General features: G+C 36.6%; 1 long non-coding RNA gene across 2 annotated transcripts; it reads left to right on the forward strand.

Moving 5' to 3' along the window:
• The first annotated feature begins 2,987 nt into the window (after positions 1 to 2,987).
• LOC114066909 lies at positions 2,988 to 20,409 on the forward strand. Of its 2 annotated transcripts, none has more exons than XR_003573259.1 (3): positions 2,988 to 3,190; positions 5,105 to 6,219; positions 20,154 to 20,409. It is a non-coding gene; the product is annotated as an uncharacterized LOC114066909 (long non-coding RNA). The 2 variants fall into 2 exon arrangements; XR_003573258.1 differs by lacking the exon at positions 20,154 to 20,409 and adding an exon at positions 8,038 to 9,190.
• The last annotated feature ends 212 nt before the right edge of the window (positions 20,410 to 20,621 follow it).

The raw sequence follows: 20,621 nt of genomic DNA on the forward strand, positions 1-20,621 counted from the left end.
TAAATCACTGGGTTCTGAAGGACTGAGCCTCAGGTTGGGACTCTCCACAGCCCTGAGTTCTGGACCTCAGGCTACCATTACAAGCCTCTCTAGGATATGCCACCACTTAGACTTACAGTGATCTTCCAGTCTATCAGGTGAGCTGTAGTATTTTTCTGTATGTTTTTAGTTTATGTCAAATGTGACGTAATTAGATCATCTCAGTCTGCAAAAAATAGGATTATTTTAAACTAGTTCTCCCTATGTTTGCCATTGGAAAAGAGCTCATATAGAGATACCTGTGCTGCACGTTACTTTGAGAGAGGATAATGTATCTAAGTTCTTACACTCTTTCTGTCATAAAGAAATATAATATTTAATCATCTTTCTCACATAAGTAACATAATAATAAAAAAACTATATTTGTGCAGTATTTTGAACATACAAATAGTTTTTTTAAAAGCCAAATATTTGAAGAAATCATCTCTCCTTGTTATGAGTTAGTTCATTGAGATGGTCATGTTTTTAGGGTCTCTAAAAAACCAGATTTTGCAGATTCTGGGGTTTTTTGATCTTGATCATCTATGAAAATATTGATATCTTCACTGCACTGCTGTGAACATATATTTATAAATTTTATAGGGTTCATTTACTGTAGCACTGTTGCAACAAACTACGGACAATGGAAATCTGTAAGAAAGTAAATAAATCTATACCAGCAACCATTTGGATGAAAAATAGTAAACAAAAAAGAGTCAGACCACTAGAGTGTAAGACAGTTACAAATATTTAATTCAGTCCTATATCCAGAATGAGTTAGGTCTTGTGGAGAGAAGGGTAGTAAGGCATCATGTAATTAAAGGCTCTGTCCTCCTGTATATACTAAAGAAAATCATCTAATTATATTGGAAATTACAAATCTAACATAGCCTAAGTCTTCCACACTTAATACTGAGTTGTATTTTTCTAAAGTAAGTTTCTATAGAGACATAATGTCATAGAAAAATATAATTATTACATTTAGTTATTAGAAATGAGCTTTCTTCAGCAAACAGCTTGTAAAACAAAAGACCACTGTCAGCCTTTGTTGATGGTAGATAATGACATTGAGAAGTTTTCAGCTGGCTAAAAAAAGTAATATCAAAACTAATGTGGAGTCACACTGCAGCTGTACACACTTCCTATACCTCAGGCGCTTCCACAATCCTTGCTCCTCCTGACTGCACCCCAGAATACAGACCTGAAGCTCAGTCTTCACTGCAGAGCAGCGTGAAGTCCTCATATAGAACCCCATTCCCTGTCATCATGACTTCTGAAAGTGGTGACACTTTTTTTACCCACGCTGTTTTTGGATTTGCTCTTGCAACTGGTGATATTATAAACTATGCACTGCTTTAGATGTAGATTTTTGTCTGCAGGGAAAGAGCTAAGAGAATGCAGCCAAAAGCTGTTTAAGCCTAACATGATTCTAGACTTGAGAAAAAAAAAAAATCGGTGTATTTTTCAAGATTCTTTTTCCTAGCTAGAGCTGGAAATAAAGCCTAGGTGAGAGTATTCACACTCCAGTTTTACGTAGGCTGTGAGATAGAAACAGGTGAGAATATGCAGGTTTCTTAAGGGTTTACTTAGATTATAGTTAAGTCTGTTAACACTTTGTAAATAGTAATCTAGGGCTCTTAGAAATGTTTCTATTTATTATTATTTGTGCTTTGCACATGGCAAATGGAACAAGAAGGATGAAGCTGTTTGCTCTGTATCACACAGAACTAAAATACCTTTACTTAGAGCCCGAATTCCTAACAATTGGATTAATTTCCTAAGATGGCCTCCATTTAAGACTTGGAAATAGGTGATGATTTTTACTCTTTGCCTAAAGAAAATAACTTAGTATTCTTGGAAACTTGAGAGTAGTGATTCCTTTTCAGTTGGTAACTACAGGTTTTAATAAGTGATAAAGTGTTCCAGGAAGTTGGAAGACCCTGCTTAGATTTCTAGAAGTTTAACAAAAATCTATAGAGGAAGAAAGGGAAGTCATGATTTTTCCCCATCCTGAGCAAGCCAGGACTTCATAGCAAAATACCAAGGTTCATCTACTTCCATGACTTTCTTGCAATTTCTGATTTTCTTGTTTTTCAGCTGTATATATGTGTATATAAATGTATTTATACTCAATTCTGATCCAAAGGACAATTTAGCCCCTTTTCAGGTATATGTCAAAAAAACAAATGGTATGAAACTCTCTCCACTGTTTAGAAAATGTGACTAAATACCTGGTGTACTCTGTGTAGCTGTCTTTTAGGTAACTGAGATTGGGTGAAGTTAATCACAACCTTAATAATTAAACTTCTAAGGGACAAAAGTTTTAAATTTCATTTGGGGGAGTTACTTTCATTAAAAGCTACAGATTGTGTGTATCTTGTCATATCATATAATTAATTAAATTGTGTTAAAGCTGAAAGAACACAAGGCTTGATACATATGCTAGTCTTTGGAATTTGAGATAAACCTGTTTTGTACCCCATGCTCTGTTGTGGAGCAAGAGTTTGAAAGTGGTCATAGAGAAGCACAGCCCAATGCACTAGAGCTTTGCACAGACCATTCAAGGCTTCACTTTGAGCTCCCTGTGTGCATCATTCACCTCATGGAAACTGTCCTATGGAGTTTCCTGGAAGTGGGTTTTCTGTACTTCTGTAACCTTCACTAATTCTTTCCTCCACTGGCTTTTTTGATTAATTGTTTGTTTAGTAAAGTACGAGATTTGTTTTGGAGAAGGCACTTCTGTTGATAACCTTCAACATTTTCAAAAGATAGATCAGGCATTTCTATCTGTATTTGAGCATTGAAGACATACTTTTGTTTTCAGAAGCACTGACAGCTGCAGGTTTCACTAGCCTTAACTTCAGGTTCTCAAAAATCAGGAGTCATCACTGGCATGCAAGACCTACATGTCCTGACCCAAACATCTTTCTTGTACTTCTTGTCTTGCATCTTTATACAGATACTGTGGAATTTAATATATTACAGATTCTGAGACAGCCAGCTGGTATTAATGAAAACCAGAGAACTACTGAAGATGCATATTTTACACTAATGTTTTACTAATAGCTGGAATTGCAGCTGAAGTGAGCCTCCTTTATTTTTCTAAAAGAATCCCTAATGACTGGAATATGTTGCTGTACTCTTACACTGTAGTGAGGATCTCCAAAATCAGGTAAGTAAATGAGAACATAAATTATGTAAGTATATGCATTTTTCTCAAGATTAAAAAAATTAAATGTAGGAGAATACTCAGCATGAAGCTGAGTATACATAAGATACTGTGGACCATACTATTAATAAAGATGTTAGGGTGCCAGTTATTCCCAGACCTTACTGGCAAGTTCTGTAGGTAAAGATGTAACCTCTCTGCAACATGTAAGTTTGAGTAAATAATCTCTCCTTATAACCCTGCTACAGTTTAGTTAGGGCTGAATCTAGCCTTTAGGCTGTGTCCTGAACTCTCTTTTCTCTCAAAGTCAAATATTTTTAGCTTTTATTGACCTGACCAGCTGACTCCACTCAGCATTTGTTTTTGGTCAAATGCATTCTCCCCTCTGTGTCTAAACTGACTGACCAAAGAAGTTGTATTCTTCAGACATGAAATGGATTTTTATTACGGAGGTCCACAGTGCAGATCATTGGAAGTTATGTAATAATGTGAAAGGACATAGAATTGAAAGGTTGTCACAAGATAAAAGTGTACTAAGCTTCCCAGAGCACTCGCATTTGCAACTCATGAAGCCTGATGACACTGAAAAAGCAATTCAGTGTTTAATGCACGCACCTCTGGTGGCAGCGCTCCAGCTCAGCACTGGCTGTTGAAATATCACAGTCTGCAGCATAGGATTTAATACAGGAGTTTTCCATTAAAGATGTTGGCTGTTGCAGTTCACAGTAACTTCTAGCTCAGCTCACCTGCTGGGGACACAGTACTTTGTCCTTGAGTAAGCAGGATTGCTTTCATCCTATTCTCATTGGAGCAGAGAGGAATTAGGGTGTGAGTACACATGGAGCAACGTACAAGAAGTGAGTAACTGCAATACAGGCATATATTATCATTGGATTTGTTTTAAATCTCGAGCAATAATACATGTGAAATAAAAGTAAGTCTGTAACTATCCTGACATTCTCCTAAATGTGCAGTAAAACAAATAATAAATAATAAAACTGTAGGTTACAGTAATCAAATTCAAATCAGTTCAACTGCATAATTTTCAGTGAAGAGGTGCTTATGGAACAGAGAATAGACTGCAGAAGGGAAGGTTCATTGCTTCCTAATCAAAAGCAGTCAGCTTTAAACACCAGCCAGTCAGGTGATAAGTTTGTCATTTCTCAGCTGTGCTCTAGGAGGGAATTTGCCAAGAAGGCTTGACAGCCTTTAAACTTTGCAGAGCATTTTTTTGCCTGTTTCTGAACACCATGTTGATCTAAAAAAATTCCTGGGGACTTGGAGGAGAGGCACAGTAACAGCAGTTCTATTAAAATATATTTGCTGCAATGAGTGTCAGTCAGAGTTTGCAGTGTGAAAAAACGTGCATTTCCAGAAAAGAAATTTTCACCACTCCTCAGGTCTGTTTCTTTCTTGTCTAATTCTGTCCATCTACTTTGGGGGACTGAGGAGTGTCAATCATTAATTGCCTGAGTGTCAGAGAAGTAAAGGCTTGTAACGCATCACTAAAAGCCAGAAATCGTAGTGTCTGATGGGAAGCTTTAAATGAATATATTACTGCTACATACAATTAAGAGCCAAGCCAGAAATCATTTATTTTCATAATTCAGAACAATGACAACTCTCCACTGAAAACATATTTACAGTAGTTTTACATTGCTTTCTAGAAATTTCTTACAAAAAGGAGAGACAAAAATTAATATGCACCAAGGCAGTTCCAGAGAACCCTGTCTTTGTGCTGTTCTTTCATTTTAATCAGCATGAGCTCTGCTAAATAGGGGAAAGAATTATGAGTAGGTGGCAAGCATCTAGGTTACTGAGGGCAAATCACTCTCAGGGGAATAACTTCGCAGTTTGAACAACAGAGTCTGACCTTGATGTTCTTAAGATGAACAGATCTTCTCTGTTTTAACACAGCAGGAACAGCAATTGCAAGGCAGCCAACCTGAAGTCCCTCAACCACCTTTCTCTATATGAAGGTCTGTTCTCCCTTCCCCTGGCAGTTATACCATTGTGCTGGAAGAATTTTCTAATGTCTTCTATTTGTATTTTCTAATGTCTTTTTAATGTCTTTTTAGTGTCTTCTATTTCACGTCCTCAAGTGTGGGACCTTACATATGTTGTAATAGTTTTTGGTATTGGTTGAAGTCCCATTAAGCTTCTGAAGTTCTTAAATTGCTTCTTGGAGGGTTTGCTTTCTTTTTTTTTTCCTGTAACTCAGGTTATAAAAGTAGCACCATAAACATTAATTGAAGAGCCATTAAGCAGTATGGCTGTTTGTTTTGGTTGATAGAGGATATAAAGCTTCATACCCTGTGGTGGAAAACAATTAGATATGATGATGAACATGCTATTAAATATACCATTACCAGACTTCTATCAGTTTAACTTTAGAAAATAGCAACCAGCTGTAGCCGAAGCATACACAAGTGATAGGAAGTCATATTTTAATTGTCATGTCATAGCCTGTTATAAATATTGTCGTTTCTAATGTTTTATGCTAATGACAGTGAGTAATAGGAGTCATTACTTCCATTCATTCTCATTAAAATTTCCTCAAGAGAGGATGATCACAACCAGAATGCTGTTTAAAATAAACTGTTTTTCTAAAATAGAGCACATAAAAAACATTTAAATACCAAGAGGTTGGCTAGCTAATTTATTTTGTGATAGCATGTGTTCAACAACTGCAGCTTTTGTTAATTGTGCCATCAGTTGAATAGATATTCGTTTTAGAAACGTTTTTGGCATACTAATGTGTGTACATGTCATGTCTTCATATGGTCTCTGAAGAGTGGGATAAAAGGTGAATCTTAGAGAGACCAAAAAAAAAAGTCTTATGCTACCCCTATAGAGGCTTAATATTAAGAACATTGAATTTCCTCATCCATTTCTTATTTCAGTTATGAATTCTGCTTACTTGACAGGTACAGAGTACTTCATTATGTGCACGAACAGAAATGCTTAAATGGATGAAGCAGCTATTTACGTCTGATAGGAGCTAAGTGGGACATTAAATTAATGCCAAACAAGTGAGTGCTCATTTTAGTTTCATTATAAATGGCTGCAGCACAGCAGTAATGTGTTGACTCTCATGTGCTGACAAGTTCTATATTTCTTACAAACTTCCCTTAGAGCTCGATGTGGAAAGACAAATTCACACTCTGGATGATGAAATTAGCAGCAGATGCATTAATAATTGAATAAGGATCTCTGGAGACGTACCACAGTTCAGAAGGAGAGCTGTTGCCAGGCTGGTTTAAGTAGAGGCTTCTGTCATATATATATGCACTTACATAAGCTCTGAGTTAAGAGCTGCTGCCTGTATGTAGCCTTTGGTATCAAATCCGCTTCCTGCTTTAGAAGACTTTGCATAGTTGCGTTTGACAGGTCCATGAGTAGAGTTGACAACCATTTATCTGGGCAGACTGTGCCCTTGCTCATCCTTCCTTCCTCTCTCACTGTTCACAAACTTAGAGGCAAATTCAACACAGTTTCTTTTGGATTTGTCTCCAGACAAGGAGTGGGGTATGAGTGACTGAAAGACTTTCACTCTATGCCAGACTCTTGTCATAGGCCTCCATTCCTGTAGGCTTGAAAGTTTCCTGAAGTGCAGATCTCAACTTCTCTCCCAAAAGGATTAGGATACTGAACTGCCATCTTCTTTTCCAGCAAAGGTGATTTAACCTTTGATTTAACCACATACACAGGTTTGGGAAGGAAGGAATTTCACAGAATCACACAATGGGTAAGGTTGGAAGGCACCACAGTGAGTCAGCTGAACCAACCTCCCTGCTCAAGCAGGGTTGTCCTAGAGCACATTGAACAGAGGAGCCCAGAACTGGACACAGCACTCCAGGTGAGGCCTCACCAGGGCTGAGTAGGGGGACAGAATCAGCTCCCTCAACCTGCTGGCAGTGCTCTTCCTAATGCACCCCAGGATACTATTGGCCTTCTTGGCCACAAGAGCACACTGCTGGCTCAACTTGAGTCTTTTTGACAACAGCGAAGAAAACAAGAGGATTGCCAGAAAAAACTCTGGTTTTAGAAGATACCACTGAGGCCAGCCACGATGCAATTCCTAATAGTTACATTGTGATCACTCCTAACATCGAGTAATATCATGCTCAGAAGATAATGACAACACAATGTGACGTTTCATACACAGCAATACTACTGGAGCAAATCCTCATGGGTTTAAAATCAGAATTTTATTGCACTAGTGTCAAGAGTGTGATAGCAATTTGAACAGTCTGAAAATTTGTCCCAGTTAGAAGAAGAGTGGCAAAATTTAGCACACTGTTATTGTACTGACTCCACACAGCTCTCCTAACTATCCATGCAGACTTCAGCCACTGGTTTTGACTGCACAGGTTGAAGTGGATTCTGTGTTTTGCTTTCCTCCAGTTATGGGTTATTATATAAATCTCAGGATCTAGAAGACAGAAAAACATAGCTTAAAATAAATGCCAGTGTATTTTATGGAGTTTCATCAACTAAAAAAAGCTAATTATAATCTTAGTTTTTTAAATATATTGCAATATTTTGCATAGGCTACAATATAATTTAATAAAGTGGTACTGTCTTTAAAACAATACTCAAGACTCAACTGTCTTTAAAACAATACTTCAGTTCCTTCTATTTAAATATGCAGCTCTTTTTATTCAATAACAGTGCATATGTTATTTATTCAGTAGGAGTTTAGTATGAATCTTGTCATAATAGAAATACTGAATTTGAGATATTTTTAAGTATGAGAAACATTTAAACAGTTTCTGTTGTCACTTGAAATAGGAGCTAAGTCCCAGAGATTCATATTTGTATAATGAAGTAATGTCTCCATCTATTAGACACCCTGAAACATCCTGCAAGGGGATCAGCTGAGGAAAGAACAGTACACATTTTATTTTGTGATACTGGACACAATACAGATGTTAGAGATCAGAGGCTATCAGATGAAGGAGTAAGCAAGCATGCTAAAATTATACCGCGGTTTCAGCATAAGTCTTCTTTTGGGGTACTTGAAACAAAGATGTGAAAATTAAACTGGATTTACCTAAACATTTTTAGTAAACAGAGGTACCATTTCAGAATTAATATATTTCTTTAGATTCACACATGTATAATACATTTCATTGCTGTTTAAAAAAGTAATGTTACCATAATCTGAGTTTTGAAGGAAAAGACTAAATACTTAAACAAGGTCATGAACTGCTAGATGAGAAGAATATATGTGAATTACATAGACTAAAGAAACGGCATCGATGGGGACATGGGCAGTGAGATCACGAGTCATTGACTATGGCTTTGTGCTTCAGAGTGGGTTTAATCTTATTGACTGCTTTCCATTCATTCTCTTATTTCCATTGAATAAGATTCTAAATCTTCTCCAGGTAAGAAGTGAATATTATGCAATCCAGTAGATTTTGTACCCTGTTTTTAGCGTATACAAGGCACATCAGTGGTGCCAGTGTTTATTCTTAACATTCTGTAGTAATCACCAAATTTCACAACTCTGGGCGGTCATGACTTCTGTAAAAGCAAAGAGATATTTCTAAAGCCTTCTACTGAGTAATAAACCAGTGGCTTTTATCCAGATTTTGCAGGTCACTGAATGTTCAAAACAGCAAAGCAAATTAAAAGAGCCCCTTCTCTTTTGTTATCATGGTAATTTTGCACTTGAGTATATGATGATGTGCTAATGTAAAAGCTACTAAGGAAGATACGGAGGGATCTTCTTCTAACACTGCCTTGAAAGGTAGACATAAATGTTGCATTTCAAACCACAACTCTCCTTGAAATTTGATTTCATTTTAAAAGGCATCTTGAGCACGAAATTTTTGTTCCTTATTAACTTCCAATCAGATGACTCCACACAGAAGTAAAAACATAAATTTCTTATTGTCAGTCCTGTAACCTCAGCCTGAAAATCAAGTGGCTACTTTTTGATTTATGTCTCATCACTATTATTTATGCTTCTACAGGCCAGAAATTTTTTTTCCCACTCCTACATTCACAACCTTCTGGTCTTCACAGTTTTCCTCAGTTGTCCCTTTCTCTTATTATTATGTCTCTTTTGAATTGTTGCCCAGCTATTGTTCAGATGCATCATTTTTTGGAATAAGTTGGTAAGGCTCTTAGTATTCCACTCCTGTATTTATACTGTTCTACAGATTTCCCAGAAGAATAAATCATTCCTTAGACTTGATACATGAAATGAGGGGGAAAAAAAAAACCTGACTTTTTTTTTACATATTTTTCTGAACTTGAACAAGATTATGGAGAATCTGGTAAATGCTGCACCCTCCATAAGTACTCTGTTGAGAATAACTTGTAAGAATGGCCAACATAACTGAAGCAGAGTAAGATGCTGCAGCAGCAAAGTATTGCAGAATGTCAAGTCTTTCTTTGGGATCCCTTGAGATGACAGACTAAGCATGAGCAGTGTCCATAGAGAGTCCTAGCCTACTGTATTCAAGCAAAACAAAAACATGGAGAGGGAGTCACTGTGGATTTCCAGATTACCCTCTGTGGGCTATGATAGCCGTGCTGAGCTGGCAAAGCCAAAATTTCAACACAGAGTTCTCAACAGAATGTATTTGATTTCTTTCTAGCCCACCCTGAAAAGAGAAAGGGCAAGTGTTCTGATGTATTCTCTGTAAACCTTCTTTGAATTTTGTAAATTGGATGGGATGCTAACCACACAGAATGATCCAAGCTTTTGCAGAAAATGATACCCCTTCATTCATCCCAGCAAGTAATATCATAATTCTACTTTTTCTCCTTCTGCTATTTGAGAAAGTAGGACCTGTTTTTTGAATGTCCCATAGGAGAAGTACAGCCTTTTCTGACCACAGAAAAAGATTTTTAGTTTTACCAGCTTTTCCATTTTAGTTTCCAGTCTACTGAAAGAGACCTTCCTCTCCCATTAGAGTTTTCCTTAGTCCCCTAACATTTCTTAATCCAATTAAAGTTGTCACCTTTCTTGCTTCCCTTCTGTCTTTCTGATAACGCATGCATATTGCACAGGATATCTCCTGAGTCTGGAATTTAAATGGCTGTTTTAAACTTCACTGTGCAAAAATGTCTGAAATTGGGCAATAACACATGCAGTTCCAAAGTCTTCCTTAATGCACAGTTGACCAGCCATTCAAGAAATGGATTTTTTCTTGAAGGCCTCATTTAGGGAGCAGATTCGCTACTGCTGAAACAGTATATCAAATTTTGTCTTTCAGATACTCTTCTTAAATGTCTATCTCCCACACAGCTGCAATTTCCTGTCCTTTCTCTTACCCTGCCTTTGCTAATCGTGGCTCCAGTGGAGTTGATATGAGATGTTCACATAGGTTTTTGCAACTTAAAAATGCCAGCCTTCATGGGACTGTGAAGAAAATTAAGCAGACAGAACCAGCACACAGTATAAATAGATTGTGGTTACAATTCTTATCCAGGCTGGAGATTCAGTCCATGCACTTTCATCCTCTTGTAAAGTAATATTTAATACACATCCCCACAGATGTATGCTGTGAATGTCTCCTCTAATGTACTTCTAAACGTGTCATTTTAGGATATAAAACTTTTTTTAACATAGTGCAGTAAAGGACTTTTAAAAAATAATTACAGGTTCAAAGGCTTCAGTTAGGTCAGCAATTCCTGAGTACAAGCAACTGAATTCTCTTAGTTATTCACTAGTCAAATGCACTAAGAAAGTTAGAAGGGCAGGAATCTCAAGATGGAAATGGAAGTTGGAAACAAAAAGTGAGAGAAGATGGAATACTTTTTTCTCTGAAAAATAAAAAACTGTGTGTCTCTGATGCTACCTAGCAGGGACAACTGAAATTCAGGCGAGGGGCAAGGCATATTGCGCTTTCATAACAGTGCTTGCATAGAAAGTACCCATAAAGGCCCAGGGAACACCAGTAGCTTCCAAATCAGGTGACAATGCAGACTTAAAGGATGACTTGGAACAACTCCTGAAAAATCCTGTGCCCAAACAAGAACAGAAAGCTGGATGTTAGCCCAGGAAGTTTCCTTTCCAGGGCAACAGATTTTGCACCCTGTATAGCTTTAACATCATGCCTACGTGAAGTTAAAGGCTTCAAACTGAACCTAGCTTTTGGCTTGTTTGCTTCCTTTTAAGCAGTGGTCACACACAGGCTGGTAATGAACACATCATTTCCCAGAGTATTAAAATAAGCAACAAATTATCAGTGTTTATATAAGTAAGAAATAACACACGTTGGAATCACTCTCTTATAAGGGTTAAAAACTAAAACTATCAGCATGAACCATCCTCATTTCTCAGGAAATGGAGCACAGGATAAATACTACGTGTGTTGGGAGTGTGCTGTATATTCCCCTTTCACTTTTGCTTGGTGGATTTGGTGAAATAAGCAATTACACTGATAAACAGAGGACCTCTTTCTAATGATGGTATGGACCCAGGAAGAGATGGCCTGTTGGATAACCAGGGCCAAACACAAGCTAAGGTGAAAACTTCAGAATATCAGCAGGTTAAATGTAGGGGTAGGTTCCCCAGAAATAGTAACTGTGCAACAGAGAAAGTTCCTCCCCAGTCTCAGGAATTTGATGTCTCATTTTTGTCTTGAAGGGGGAAGGATTTACTTTTTTTTTTAATAAAATGTCACATCATTTTAGAGTTTTTGTTAAACGTTAAGAAGAGTAGGTTCCTCTACAAGATTACAGTGGGGTTTGCTGTGTTCATTCTTATTGATGGCTTAGGGAGTAACATTTTCAATGAAATTATGATTGTTCCCATTGCACATAAACACGTATTTATGATATGTATTAGATGCAATTCAGTTCAGTGCTTACCAGTAATTAGGCTTAGTGACTTGTTCAAGCTCATTCTGCATTTTTAAAAAAATTGTTTTTCTCTGACCTCTTCTGGTTTTGCTTGTTTCTAAATTATATTAGTAGTAAGATTTTCATCAATAGGGAGCACTGACACTTCAGCCACTAGAACTTTTCATGTGTTTTATATGCAGACTAAAGCACACTTTTGGGCTATAAATCAATCTAATATTGTAATTGTGCTTCCTATTCAACTGTTCACTGTTTCTTGAACGTCTGTTATGCATTAGGCAGCTGCTTCTATTGGGATGAACACAATGGCTTCTAGATATTATTTATGAATACAGTGAATTTAAATTCAAAGAATATATAATATAATCCAGACTTCTGAAGTACATCTTTCCACATTTTGTCAAATTGTATGTTGGCATATCAGTTATTTCTCAGTTGCCCACCTTAACATAATCTCTGAAATTTCTTAACTGTCTTTTCAGATCTATCCTGCTTATATTGTTGTGTACTTCCTATATTGAAATTTCACTTTCAGTCTTATACCTCAATTAAAGTATATTCAGCATCAAACTTTATATGAATACCAAGGTGGTCATTCCTACTGCTTGTTATTAGAATCTCATCCAGCTTTTTGACTTCTTACAATCAACCTTGGTCCAGAGATATTTTTAAGTTATGACAATAGTGACATAGTACAAAGAGTAAGATTTTTTTTTATGACTGGTTGTTTAATTGGTAGTTGAGTGGGAAGTATTTTGAATACTTTCTATGAGAGCAGTTTCTATGAAATCAGAAAGAATTATATCTCTGTAGAACACCACAGAAGAGGGTACAAGGACTATGAGACTTTTGCAGACTCATCTAATGCATCATATAGTGACAACACTGGAAAAAAAGATCCTGAATTACATAAAAAAATGTTATCTATGTCTGCTGTTCTTGTGGTGCAGACCTCTTTCTCAGAATTTCTACTCAGTCTGTACCCCAGAACTATTTTCTGTAATATTGTAGTATGTTTAGCATTCTCCTAAATATACTTTTGAGTAAAAAACTGTTAATATGTAAATATTTGTGAACTGCAGAAAATCGTTCAGCTCATCCCAGTATATGTGGACTCACCTGGCAGAATGAGTCAGGTGTAACAATACGATGGAAAATAATTCACTTAGACAATATAATGTATGGGCTTCAGAGGTACACACAGCTCAGTAGAATACTGCATATGCCTGTCCTGTCAACAAAAGGGGAGATATTTCTGTCACATGGAAAATGATTTGCACAACTAGCTCTCTGTGAGAATCTGAAAAAGGAACAGCAAAACTGATTTTGTCAAGGACAAAAGGAGAGTGAAGGGCAACACAAGAGGAGACAGTAATACATTTAGGCATTTACTTAAAGAGACTTGAGTGATCCTGATCTGAGCGAAGGACAGTTAAGAGTGATATATGTAATTACCTTGAAAAATAAATATGAGAACTCATTTAAGCTTTTTACTAAAACCACAAAGGGCTGACTTACCATAAGCTATAAAAGATGTCATTAAATCATCAGCTTTTAAGAATAACTGCCTGTTGTGGTTTCTGAGATGCTCCTTTCTCTACCAGTACTCTGAGTAATTGTATACAATGCCCAGAATTGATACCTATAAGGAAATTCCAGTGTCAGACAGACAAAGAAAGTAAAATGTAAAAAAAAAGTCATATCTTACTACAGTAAGCATTCCTGTTCACCTCAGTGAGTTTTATCATAGCTGTATACGTTGTAAGATTTGTCACTAAAATCGTACTATGCTAAATATATGAGAGTACAGAAGACAGGTTAATAAATGGGCTACATGAAGTCAGTTCATTGCTGCTCTGTGGAGTGTAGTCTGTGTACCAATAAAAATCTCCATGTTTTTTATTAATTCCATTTAAGCAGCACACCACCTCCAAATATTTATAGAGATCAAGCAGACTCACTTCAGGACAAGTCCTTCATACATACTAGAGGTATCATTTCCTGAAATGTAAACAGTTGGCATCTGCTGAACCCTAATCCCTAAATCAGAAACACAAATGTTTGGATTAACAAAAAATGGAAAGCTTTACTCTTTGTTGTTGACCTCCTTGTACATATTTTTTCACTTTCAGTGTTAATGTGCATGACTAGCATTCTTTATCCAGGACTGGAAATGCAGTGACTTTTGGGCATAGTCACCACAAAGGACAGCAGTGATCAAATTCAAGCCAACACAAACCCTCACTGATGCTCACTGACTTCAGGAGATTTGAAATCAAGCCTTCAGTTCAATGTTACACATATAATGCAGCTGTGTGATGATGCACATGTGATGGGGCAAGTGAGATTTTATACTCTTAAGAATCAGAGAAACAAAAGGGTATTTATTTTACCCCTTTAAAAGAGTATATGGATCTGATACCGGAAAAAGTTGAAGTATAAAACATAAGCTCATATGTACCATCATTTAAATCCATTTGGTTTTTATACACAGAGAGTTTTAGCATCACACTGCACCAAAGTGTTTAAGTGTTTTTTAGCACGATCTGGAATTGCTGTCTGTCATATTTGCAGTGCATGTATGTTAATACAGAATGGAGATATACAGAATATTCCACTCTACAAACTAAAGCTATAACAATGAGCAAACTGCTTAAACCGTAGTGCTGAGGCAATGAAGGTTGAAATTCTTTTCCAGAGTAGTTTATTTTTGGACAGTTTTTTTTTCTTGAAGGGACTGAGTACAGAGCTGCTGGGGAGCACTGAGATATTGGGGAAGAATGGGAATGAGGATGTAGGTGTTGGTGCTGAGGACCCAGGGAACAAACAGGGATCTTGGACGTTCTGCCCCCTCTGTTTTGTGCTGTGGTTTTAGGCTGTATGGATCCCAGCAGGATAATCCATAATTAAGGTGGGGTTTAAGGGTTTTCAATCTTCCTCTTCCCAAGTCATCCTCCAGCCATGGTTCCCATTCTCATGCCAGGGGCTCCAAAAGTTGTGGGGGCTTCTCCAGGACCACAGCAGGAGATCAAGGAACTAAGTGCTCCAGGTCAACCTGCCTAGTGAGGGTTGTTCCTACAGCCTCTGCTCCTAAAGGGAGTGGATTGGGAACTGCAAATTGGAGCTGTTAGTGATGTCTCTGAAACAGCATTTCTTCAGAGCCTGAGGTGCTCACCAGTCGTTGCCTTTGGCAGGATGACAGGGGAGCAGCCACACTTCCTCTGAATTCTGCCTCACTTTACACATGGTCGTGAGAGGTATTCAGTGTACACTCAAATTTTTTTTTTGATTCCACATATCTGTTTGGCTGGGAAGCAAATTCTAAGTTTCAAAAAAGACTGGAATTGTCCACATAAAATGGTTGATGCTTTGAAATGGCTACAAAACAATAAAAAATCAGTAAAATACCCCTATGTGCAATTTTAATTGTTTTAATACATTCTTTTCATGCTCTATCTTCATGTTATTAATTTCTGGGAAAAAATGGATTTCATTATACTCTGTAAGAATAAAGGAATTCTTTCAAATTTGTTGTTAAGTTGAATATTAAATTTTAGGTCTGTGCATTAGAATTGTCATACAATTCCAAAATTAACAAAGTAATTACTTCTTGTCTATGCAAATATGCAGGTTTAGCTTTCATTCCTACCTTGTCATAGGAAATCCAAAATTCTAGACAGTATAAAAAAATGTGCCCTGAATCCTATTGTCAGTATTCACCTATTTCACTTTTTAAAACAGAATGTAATTTTGACAGACAACCCTTTAACCCTGGGGTAAGGGAAAGTAGCTCTTGCCATGTTGAATAATGAGCTGTGTAAATCTCAGCTGATGGGGGTCTATCCTGTGCCTCGAACAGGACAAGAAGCTATATCTAGTAGTTGTGACTTTTAATATTAATAATTTTAAATAACCCGTAAACTGACATCGTTCAGGGAAAATCTACTTTTTTATTACCTTTAGTCTTGCCAAAAATGTCTTTAAAAACAGTATCAAATTGCATTGTATTATGGTCATCACCATGACACTAGAATTTACATAGTATAGTGCATTTGTATTTATAGTTTTTACAGTAAGATATTTGGCCTTTGCTTTTATAATTCTACTGTCCTGTAATTCATATCTTTCCAGATTTTGTCACCTGACTTACTTATTCATGTGAGCAAGATCAGAACAGTAAGGCCTGAACCTCTTTCATTGTAGACATGAAATGAGTGTAGGAGTTGAGAATGTGGCTGTGGCTGTGGGTGTCTGTGTCTGCACATACCCTTACGCCATCCTGGACTGTGACAGGCAAGCAGGACACAAACGTGGGTGAAAAACATACTTCTGATTTCTAGTCTGGGACTTTGTCTGTGACAACCACAATACTGGCATAGAGCATCTCAAACCTTGGATTAGTCTCTGTTGCAGAATGTTGTTTGTACTTCTTGCACAGAAAAGAACAGCTCTTCCTAATTTCACAAAATGCAAAGTAGGGCCAATCACAGCCACCATTAGTAGGAACTCTTCGGGTTCTTACCTTTGTTGTTGTTGTTGGTTGTATTTTTATTTGTGAATATTAAAGTCACATTTTTTGTGAAAAATTTATGAATAATATTTGTAGAATTTCAGGCATACCTTGGAATTCTTACTCATTTGTATTTTAAGGAGCCAAGTTTACTTCATCATTGTTGTTCAGTTTGAGTACCTGTATTCATAAGGTATACCTGCATGCCACTTTGATGAGTACTGCAAGGTTAGCAAGTACCCAGCAGGAATTAAAAGGCTTGTCTTTTATCAAAAGGGGTCAGTGATTGTGGGCTGCTTCATTGCTTATGAAAAATAAAGTAAATTTTCATGAAATAAAAGTAAATATGAGTATCTAGTGGCTTTCCAAGCAAGCATAAAGTGGGATTTGGAGATGGGATATGTAAATGTCTTCTTGCTTCCAGGAAATCCATACAACTACCATGAAAGCTGAGTCCTATAGGATACATATATAGTTAATGTCTTAAGAGAAGAGGCTGAGCTATTTTTAGCCTTTGTGAAAATTGTATGACTTTTCAAAAAAACCCCAAAATTTTAAAAGGCAGAAAAGAAACAAGAAGGAAAGAAAAAACAAACAAACAAACAAACAAACAAACAAAAAACACCCTAATGTTATAATCCATTAATAAAATTAAATTACTTTTCTTGGGTTTGTCTTACTGGTAAAATATTTGGGGGCACAAAAAATGTTTCATAAACGTGATGAGATTTCTCATGTAAAATCCCTGTCCTTTCTTCAAGAGCCTGGCAAGAAAACTGAGTTTTCTACCTAAATTTTACTTCTCAGAGTAAAAGAACCTTCAAAAAGTAAAGCTGTCATTAATTACTTTTTGTTGAAATGACATATTTTGATTTTAGACAATTGTTTAATTAGACTTCACTCTTTCTTCCTTCTCATTTTGAATGGTATTTGTTATTCTGTGGACTCTGTTTTCACAGTTCCATGAAAACAAAACATAAAATCAATTATGCTGGAGTTTATGTAGGCTTAATATTAGGGAAAAAAGCAAAACATCTAGTCTTGCTGTCAATAAAATGTATTAGTGTAATTCTCCATATAGCACTTTGAGTAGGGTAAGTGACAGCAATCTCAATCTGAGAAGAGGAAGAGCCATATGGCTCCATTGCACGGGTGGCTGGTTTTTTAATAGCTTAAAACAAAACAATCATGATCCTTAAACAGATTCAGATTACCACAAATCTGATGGGCAGATGGGCAGATTCAGATTACCACAAATCTGATGGGTAGATGGGCAAAGTAACCATGCACAGTGCTGGGGAGTTCCATGTTTTTTATCGACGTACTGCCCTGTTAGGAAAGCATGGCAAGGATTGCAGTTCATCAAGAAAGAGGAGAAATGTTTCCTCCAAGGAATCTCTAGATTCAGCAGGAGGTTCTCATGACTTGTGTGGTTACTTGAGGTTAGGTTGAACTAATTACTCTGTAATTAGTTCGTACGTATAATCATTAGTGCCTCTGATAAGAATGCCCTTGAAGGCAACCCTGGGCAGAACAGGACAGTGGGTGGTGATGTGCCACACATGATGTGCTGTTTCAAATATGTAGACACTAGAAAAGGTTGTAAGTCCACATTTCAGTGATGATATGTGTGTGTGCATGTGCCTGGCAAACCTCATGTGTATCCATATGAATACCAGATCTCTGAATGGCTTTGCTAGTTTGTTTTGATACTGAGCTGTCTATATGAATTGAAAGTGAGAAAATAGTTAATACAGTATCTAGCTTCATTGTACATTCTTCCTGATTGATGACTTGCCTTCTTCTGGGACCCAGAATTATTGCAGAAACCAACTGGTATAACCTGCAGCTACAACTACTTGTTGGAGTTCTGCGTCTTTTCTGGGGAAATGTATTTTTCATTAATACTAATGTTCAGGCTTGAGAAAAAAATGCATCTAAGGAAGTGTGTTATACACAGAACTTTAGGCTACTGCTCTTCTTGATGATACTAATCTGTTTTCCTACAGAGAATCATGTGAATTGTTACCTATCATTGCATCTCTACGTTCATCTCCTAATGCTTACGGGTGTGTTACAAACCACTTAAAGGAATTCACTGCCCAGACTAAGCAGTTTCCTCTGTTACAACAATATATTTTTCCTACTGTGTCTTTTCATTTGATAAGTGCTAATAGAGAGATTCTTACCTAGTGCTTTTAAAATGCTTACTGATCTACACAGACAGGAAAAGTAAACAACAGTTAAGAGATTGCTCTGATAGATAAAACAGCCTCTCAGGAGGCATTCATAACATCGACATCAACGCTGAGTTATTCTCTCTCAGGAGCACCATTAGCAGTCATTTTATCACCACCAAGTGTATATGTAATTCTGTAACATCAGTACCAAGGCTGGGCATTTCTCCTGGCCAGAGCTTAAACTGTAGGTAAAACCACTTCACTGTTGAAAAGAAAGTAGAAACCAGAAACCAAGTGTTAAACTTGCAGTTAAAAGTCCCATTAATGAGGACACTTACAGATAACAAAATTAAGGGAGTAGTGTATTAACTTATTTTAATTGTATACATAGAGACAGCTTGTATCTTATTTTTTGGTTTGATTAATAGTTTATATTGGTTTGAGTCTGAGTTAGCCACAAAAGTAATAGTTTTGAGGACACAGTATCACTATAGATATAAGTTGGACGTCAACTGTGAGTGGGATGCTATTTAAAGACAAATGTAATCTTTGTAAGAGTAAATAAGTAAATAGTATTCAGACATTGGCTCAGATTTTTTATGGTTTTGATTTTTTTACGGTTTGTTGAAAAGAATATGGAAAATCAAAAATATGTACAGAAAAAGTTTTTAAAATAAATAAAAAATTAGGGAAAATGTACCAATACTGAAACACAAAGTAAATTCTTAGCTATTAATTCAGTCAAGAGAAGACTGAGAAGTTACTTGACTACAGCCTTCAGGTACCTACAGGCAAAAAGGATTTTTGACAGTTAAGAACTCTTTAATTCAGGAGTAAGGAATGTGTAATTAGCTGAAGCCAAGAATTCCAGTCTGTTCCCCCCTCACAAAATTAACAATGAGAGCTTTAAACCATTGGAGCAATCTCTGTCTGTCAGAAAGATATCCAACATCTCATACAGAAGCTACAGAGGTTGATAGATAATATTTTGAGACCACGCAGGAGGTTTAACTAGACAATAATGTATAGCTTTTTCTGCCCTTAATAACTATTTCTGAATTAAAAAATCTATGAATAAGGTCAACAGAATCTGCCCCTCAGTCATATATATTTTATCATTTAATTACATTTCCATTTGAGGATTATAATTCAGTTCTCTTATGACTTCATCTCAGAAACTTTTCTGCATGATCCCAGAAATAGGGTCTTTCTTATTCTCATGATTAACTTTCGGTCAAATAAAAGCTCTTTTATGACTCTGCATTAGCATGTGAAGAATTTAAATAAACATTATTTTAGCTTCTTTGTTATGAGTGAACATAGCAATGATACAGCACACTAAGTGTTAATATCTGTTATAGCCCTTGAGCTGTACAATTGTGTGGTTTTGTTTTGATCATGCTTGATATGCTGTGTCTTGACTAGGTCTTGTTTCATTCTATTTCTACAGGTTAGTGAGACTTTAATCAAGAAAAAAAAAATCTAATGAACAGCAATTGGAAACACAGCATTTGGAAAGGTCAAAATGGTACATTACATCCTTATTATCCAAAAGAACAGATGAGTTTAATATCCTGGCAGCATTTTCCTGTGAAGAAGATATTAAACAAGAACTGAAAATGGCACAAGGTTCCCTCTCCCTTTCCTATAACAAAGATTGTAACAAGATGATGAAACTATACAGATTAAATCTCTTTCTGCTTTAATGATCAGGCTGTGGATTCTGTCTAGATTTCAAAAACCTGAGCCAGCCAAGGAGTCAACACATGCTATTTGTCTCAGGTCATTTACAACACGCCGTCCTGCTTATATGACCCATTTTCCATTAATATTTTGTAGTCTTAAACATGGGAGGATATCTTAACAGAAGGTACACAGAACAATAAGTTCACATACATGAACTGCAACAAAAAATACA

Source organism: Empidonax traillii, unplaced genomic scaffold (genome assembly GCF_003031625.1).
Source record: "Empidonax traillii isolate 1590-97213 ecotype Southwest subspecies unplaced genomic scaffold, ASM303162v1 scaffold829:size344425, whole genome shotgun sequence".
NCBI classification, from domain to species: Eukaryota; Metazoa; Chordata; class Aves; order Passeriformes; family Tyrannidae; genus Empidonax; species Empidonax traillii.